Raw genomic sequence first — 6,818 nt, forward strand, 5'->3', positions numbered from 1 at the left:
GGTTTTCTCAGCTTTCCCAAAACACACCAGCCTCATGGTTGCGAAAACGGTTGTCCCCCCTCCCTCACCACTGGCCTTCACTGTCTCGCTCATTTTTGCAGCCCCTGCAGTTCTGTTCAGCTGAATCCTCCTTTCTTATGGCTGGTCGGAGTGGAATAGGTCTCCTTCTTTCTTGGCCGGGAGCCGAGAATCAGATGTGTGCTGTGGCTTGGACTGGAGTCAGTGTCTTATCTTCGGACTAAGCTAGACGAAGTGTTGAGTTAACCCATTCTCTGCTCTCTCTCTCCCTCTTTGGCCTCTTGCAACCTGTAAAAGAATCTTTCATTCCACACTCACACCTTTGACCCTTCCTGACAAACTTTCCATTGCCTGCACCAGCATTAGCAACATACAAGGCTGATCTGCCTCCCCATGGGACCCCCTGAGTGAGGAGATCCTTGGGGCTGTGACATTCTGAACACTGAAAAGCCTGGACTTAACTGAGACTCTGGTTTTATGGCCCTGTAGTGAGGCTGAGTGGCCTCCTGCCAAGCGGGAGAGCAAGGCACCATTACACTTCCCTTGGAGAGCAGATCCTAGATTGCCCTGCCCCCCTAGCCGGAAGAATTGGGGCGTGGACGGAAGTATAAAAGGCCAGCTCTGCAGCACAGTTGAGAGAGAGCCGGTGGAGGAGGACGCTCTGCCTATTCGGCCACATCCGCAAGAGGAACATTCGCCTGACTGTTCCTGATCCTCAGACGCTGACAAGGATTGGCCAGGCATGCCTGCCGCCGTATACCCTGAAGAGCCGGAAGAGGCCTGGAGGCTAGAGGTACCAAACCCCAGGCTGGCAGGAAGTTGCCAGGAGCAGCCATGGAACAGCTGGCTGCAGAGCCAGTGGTGGCTCAGTTGGCATGTTGGGGCTGGATCCCCACCAACCCAGGAGCAGACAATCTTGCTTCTGTCAGGGCCCTGGGCAGGGACATGGTGGAGTAAGGTGGGCCCATGTCCCCCGCCACCCCACCCCAGGATGGCTCGCTCCCTAAACTGTTCAGAGAAGCCCTAGCCGTGAAGAGGAGCCTCTATGACCCGCCCCCCATAGACTGTTTGTTTGCTGGCTGCCTGAGTCCCACTCAGGCCAGAGCCAGCCCTGATAGACTCTGTTTAAGGGCCAACAGCTGGGACCACCCAAAACCAGTCTAAAACCTGACTAGAACTATTGATCGCAGAGCCCTATTGTGGGCTTGAGGCTGTCCTGTGGACTCTGGACCTGGCAAGAAGGACCAGCCTGAGTGGCCTCTATCTGAGGGGAAGAGTGAGGGACCATTACAGGCCCAGTACAACAATTTGTAACACACCCTGCAGTCTACTTACCTTCCATTGTCTGACAACTGCAGAGGTGTTAATTTCCCACTTCATGTTTACTGCCCACTTCACTTTAAATGGGCTCCTGCAACATGCTTAACCATCTGTCCCGTCACTCGCTCCAAGTCTTCGGCAGCACTGACGGACCCACCACCGAAGACCCAGAGCAAATGATGACCCACAGCAAAGTGCTACCAAAGACCCAGAGCGAGCGAAGAACCCGCGACCAAAGTGCCACCGAAGACCTACAGCACCGCCAGGTGAGTAAAAATTAAAAAGGTGTCTTTAGCCAGGGAAGGGATTCTCACTGGGTGCAGGGCGCTCTTAGGCGTGGGGCCCAGTTCGGGGGAGTTGGTGGTATAGGTCTAATGCCGGCTCTGCCTTTGCTACATCATCAGCGCTGTTCCTCGGATGCTGGTGAACTTCTGCAGCGCCCATCAGTTTATCACCTGGGCAGGCAGCATATCCCAGCTCTACATCGTCCTCTCGCTGGCTGGCACCAAGTGCTTCCTGCTGGCTCTCTTGGCCTAAGACCACTACGTCATCATCTGCCAGCCGCTGCACTACACAATCATCATGAGTCACTGCCTCTCCCTGCAGATGGCGGCCACCGTATGGTTGTGCAGCTTTGGCAACTCCATCCTACAGACCATTCTGACCGTGCCGCTGCCCCAGTGCGGCCGGAACTGGGTCAACCACTTCTTCTATGAGGAGCTAGTCCTGCTCAAGCTGGCTTGTGTCAACACCTCTCCCTATGAGGCCTAGGCATTTGCTGTCAGTGGTCTCTTCCTGATGGTGCCACTGGGTCTCATCCTGGTCTCCCACAGCTACATTGTCACCACAGTGCCGAGGATTCGCTCAGCCCAGGACATGCTCAAGGCCTTCAGCATCTGCGTCTCCCACCTGGCCGTGGTGTCACTCTTCTATGGTGTGGCCATTTCCATGTATCCACAGCCTGCATCCAGCTACTCGCAGGACCAGGGCAAGATGATCTCCCTCTTCTGTGGCATCATCGCCCCCATGCTCAACTCCCCGATCTACACGCTGAGGAACCAGGATGTCCAGGAGCCCTAAGGAGGGTGCTGGGGAGGTTATTCTGGAGAAAAAGGATGAGCCAGAGAAATGAGTTGGGACTGGCTGGCTTGGTTCTCTGTGGGGCAGCAGCTCCAATCCAGTCTCAGGTCAGAGAGATTGGCTGGCTCTGGGGGGCAGACAATGGGATATGGAGTCTTTCCCATCTAAGAGGTTTGCGTTTTAATCTCTCTGATCATGTCTGATCAGCACCACATGGTGCTGGGACTTGGAAACCAGAGTCAGTCACCAGGAGCCCCAGAAGGCAGAAGAGTGTGAAAAGGCCTGGCAGATCGTGTTGGGCACTGCACTGTGTCCTTCCTTGGCTCCATCCATGAGCAAAGCTGGCTCTGCTTGGAGAAGACTGAGCGATGTGGCATTTGAGAGTCATCAGCTGCAGCCAGCACAGACCAGACATACACTTAATATATAATCCCTCTGATTCTCTCTTATTGAATAGTGATCTAAAATCGCCCTCAACATTGCTTCCTCTCTATTTAATTCTCAGATATGGATAGTTTGGCGGCATCTTCCCTCTTCTCATGTTAAACTGCACCTACTTCGACACTTGGGCAAGATGTTCACCAGAGTCACCATCCTGCACCAGGTGATCCTGCTCTCATCAGCACTCCTGCTCTTCCGGCTGCACTGGCGGTACAGCACTGTGCCATCCACTCCTGGCAGGACCCATGTGCTCCTCCTCTCCAGCTGGCACTCATGCTCCAGCTTCTCCAGCCAGGAGATCTGTAAGCTGGCCATGAAGGTCTTTGTGTACAGGCCAGTCAGCTCAGAGGAGGAGGAGAGGGACCTAGCACTTCTTAGAAAAGAGATCAAGGCCTTGACAAAGGAGTGGGGTCTTTCCTCCAATCTCCTCTGAGGATTCAGAGCAATGGTTGGATGCTTGGATAAGGAGGAGCTGCCTCCCCAAGCAGAGAACACACCAGGGAATAAGTCACACACTTGTCCAGTGATTTTCCCACAAATCAGGGAGTGGATGCTGTGTGGATCAGTCAGGAAATGCAGACCCAGCTACATGCACTTCTGTGGAGCCAGAGATAGAACCCCTTTCCGACAGCACTAAATACACAAGACCAGTTCACCTACAAGCAACCTGTCCTGCTGCTAGATCCTTTATCCGCCCTGCAGAGACAACTAGTAGACAGGACTAGGAGTCAGGACTCCTGGTTTCTCTCCCCAGCTGTCAGAGGAGAGTGTGGTCTAATGACTTAGAGCAGCATACTTGTCCTGGATGCTAAGACTGAATAGCCACCTCTTACCTAGAGATCTAGAAAAGCTGTACTGCCATCCTATCTGCTGTGTCAGTCTTTTGTTCGAGACAGGAAACCACCAGTCACAGCCATCAATTGAACTAAAAGCCTTTCTTTCCCACTGTGAGGGATTGTCTGACAAAAGAAGAGAGTCTAATTGCTATCCTGTCTGAAAGGGGCTTTTGAAAAGTTTGGGTTACGTTCAGGTTTCAGAACAAGCCAATGGCAGATTCAAATTGATGTATGTCTTGTGTTGAAATTCTTTTTCCTCTGGTGCATCTGATTCAATACATTTCCAGACTCTGGCATGAATTTTCTAGTGTTTTGCCCATGGGACTGAGCCGGCTGAGGTCTCTGAACTCAGAACCCTGAACCAGGTTTGACTGCTTAGTGTTGTGTAAGTGACAGGATCATGCTAACACCTGTGATCTCTGGGCCCCCTTATTCCACTGGAAATGAACACAAAAACTCTCCCACTGCTCATGGGGCTCGCTTGAGTTTGACTCCCTTTGGATTCACTTAGATTCCCTTCTTAATCTGAAGCAGAAAACTTTTTAATGGCCCCACAAGGAGACTCATCAGGGGCCATGTAAAAAACAGCACATTTTTAATAAGTCCTGATTGCTGGATCCCCCAGCTGGAGCCAGGAGCCAAGACTCTAACAATGCCCAGCATGTCAAATTCTGGAGTCTAATGAGGGCACTTACTCTGCCAGGGACAATTGGCACCAGTCCCAGACTTTCCTCTGTCACAGAGAGGAGCTGAATGTTTTGGCACCAGATCCTTTGCCAGCCAGACTGATACCACATATCCTTCTGCATCAGGTCATTGTCCAGTTACTCAAGTGCCACATACCCTTCTGTACCAGGTAACTGTCCAGTTATTCCAGTACCCCATTTTCTTCTGCAAAAGGTCATTGTCAAGTTTCTGCAGTGTGTAGAACAAGCCTATTCATCAGGTGTAAATGCAGGTATCGGAAGATTGAAAAGATTTATTCTATGCTGTTGAACACTGATGCAATTCTTTTTTCCAGATTCTGGGTATAAATCAGGGTTAAGCTGTTATTTACCAGCCCCTTGGCCTGACCTAACTTTCCCCACAAAACTGTCAACCCTGGTCCTTGGAGTTCCGCAAACATCACCAGCTGAGTGCCAGCCCCTTGGGGACGACGCAGGGAGGGAACTCTCCCCATACTCTCCAGCTCTGACAACATAAAGATTTGTCTCCCTCCCCGCACATAGCCCTTAGAAGTCTGGGACAGAGCTGAGCTGTGTGGGAGAAGACACCTGCAGTCTCAGAGACACGGGGCCCTTCCTGGCCGTGCTTTGGACCTCAGCCCACCCAGACACATAGAGATACCATCCCCAAAAGCTGGCAGACACAAGGACGGCTGTAGAGGGGTCTGGCTAGCCAGCCATCCTTCTAGCCATCCACCGTACATTTCTGCATCTATCCAGCTCTCTCCTTTTCTGTCCATGTCTCTCTTTCTTTATTGTCCTCTGCCTTTGTCTGTTCTTCTACCAATTCACCTCTGACTTCCTCTCTTTCTCCACATCCATCCTTCTCTCCATCTGACTCCTCCTCTCTACTTCCATCCACCCATGCCTAGCCTCCGTCAGCCCCCATACACACAGTAACTCTCTCTCTCTCATCTCTGGTTTTTCTAATGTTCCCAGCACTGCAGTTGCTGGGTTCTCAGGAGCCCCTTCCCACTGAGATAGGCTTTGGGCATCCTCACCTGGCTCAGGTTTCCTGAGCCAGAGGTGGGTATGCTGCCCACACAGCAGATGAACAGAGTTAGCTGGTTTCCTTACCGGCCTCCTCCCAAAACCCCTAGGCATTCAGCCCCTCGGCCTGGGGTGCCTCATCTCCAGGCTCCGCAAGCACAGAGCGGGTTTCAGTGAAGGGGAGCAGGGATTGCAGCTAAGACTCTGTCTGGTATCGGAGCATGTGAAGAGCCCAGAGCTGTTCAGGCAGGAGCGGTCTGAAGACAGCAGACCCGGAGGTGAATGGAGGTGAGTCGGGGAAGAGGAGGTTTGAAATAGTCAGAGCAAGGGAGTGGGGAAGGGAACAGCACAATGAATGGAGACAGACAGACAGACTGACCAGGGGATTATGATGATTAGGATGGATGGATGTTTCATGCCACATCTCCAAAATCAGGGTTCTTACCAGCATAGGCTTATCAATGGCACAGACACTGTGGCCCCAATCTGACCTGGCTGGACAGAGCCTTGGTGGGAGTCCAGCGGGTGCATGGATCTCCAGTGGTGGATCTCACTGGAGTATCAGGAGCAGTTCTCTTTTTAACCAACCCTCTGTCCCACCTTACTTTCCCCCTAAAGTTTTCTTTCTCCCTCAGTCTCTCTCTGGAGCAGATCCTCAGTGGGTACCACCAAGTTATATTACAGTTGAATCTAGAAGCTCCCAGAGAGGTGGGGTCCCCACCATGCCAGTCACTGCACAGACACACAGCGAGAGACAGTTCCTGACCCAGCTGAGATCAGCAGGGTGACCAGATGTCCCGATTTTATAGGGACAGTCCCGATTTTTCGGTCTTTTTCTTATATAGGCTTCTATTACTCCCCACCCCATGTTCCAATTTTTCACACTTGCTGTCTGGTCACCCTAGAGATCAGGGCCCTGTTCTTTTGGGTGCTGCACAGACTTACAGTAAATGAAGGACACACAATCCATGCCCCAATCTAAGTAGGCAAGACAGATAAATGGAGGGAGAAAAGGAAGATTATTGTTCTCACTTTAGAGATGGGACCCCAGACTCAGAGAGTTGAAGTCACTATCCCAAAATCACCCAGGTACTCTGTGTCAGTGCTGGGTACTGAAGCCAGCTTTCCGGAGTCCTCAGCCAGGACTTATCCTCTGGACCATTCTTTGAGATAAGATTCTCCCTTCCCCCTCACTCACTCACCTTAATATCTTCTAGACTCTTCCCATAGAATCATAGAATCATGGAAGATTAGTGTTGGAAGGGACCTCGGAAGGTCATTTAGTCCAATCCCTGCTCAAAGCAGGTCGAATCCCCATGTCATCATTCCATTTTTACTCCCATCACCCCATGGCCATCACTACATTGTGTGGGACTGCCAGTAAATTGGGCAGAATGCAATTGCCAGA

The 6,818-nt window shown here is 51.7% G+C and overlaps 1 pseudogene; it reads left to right on the forward strand.

Moving 5' to 3' along the window:
- Nucleotides 1-1,713: 1,713 nt before the first annotated feature.
- LOC115641110 lies at nt 1,714-3,292 on the forward strand (annotated as a pseudogene).
- Nucleotides 3,293-6,818: the final 3,526 nt, after the last annotated feature.

This window comes from Gopherus evgoodei, unplaced genomic scaffold (assembly GCF_007399415.2).
Source record: "Gopherus evgoodei ecotype Sinaloan lineage unplaced genomic scaffold, rGopEvg1_v1.p scaffold_33_arrow_ctg1, whole genome shotgun sequence".
Lineage (NCBI taxonomy): Eukaryota > Metazoa > Chordata > Testudines > Testudinidae > Gopherus > Gopherus evgoodei.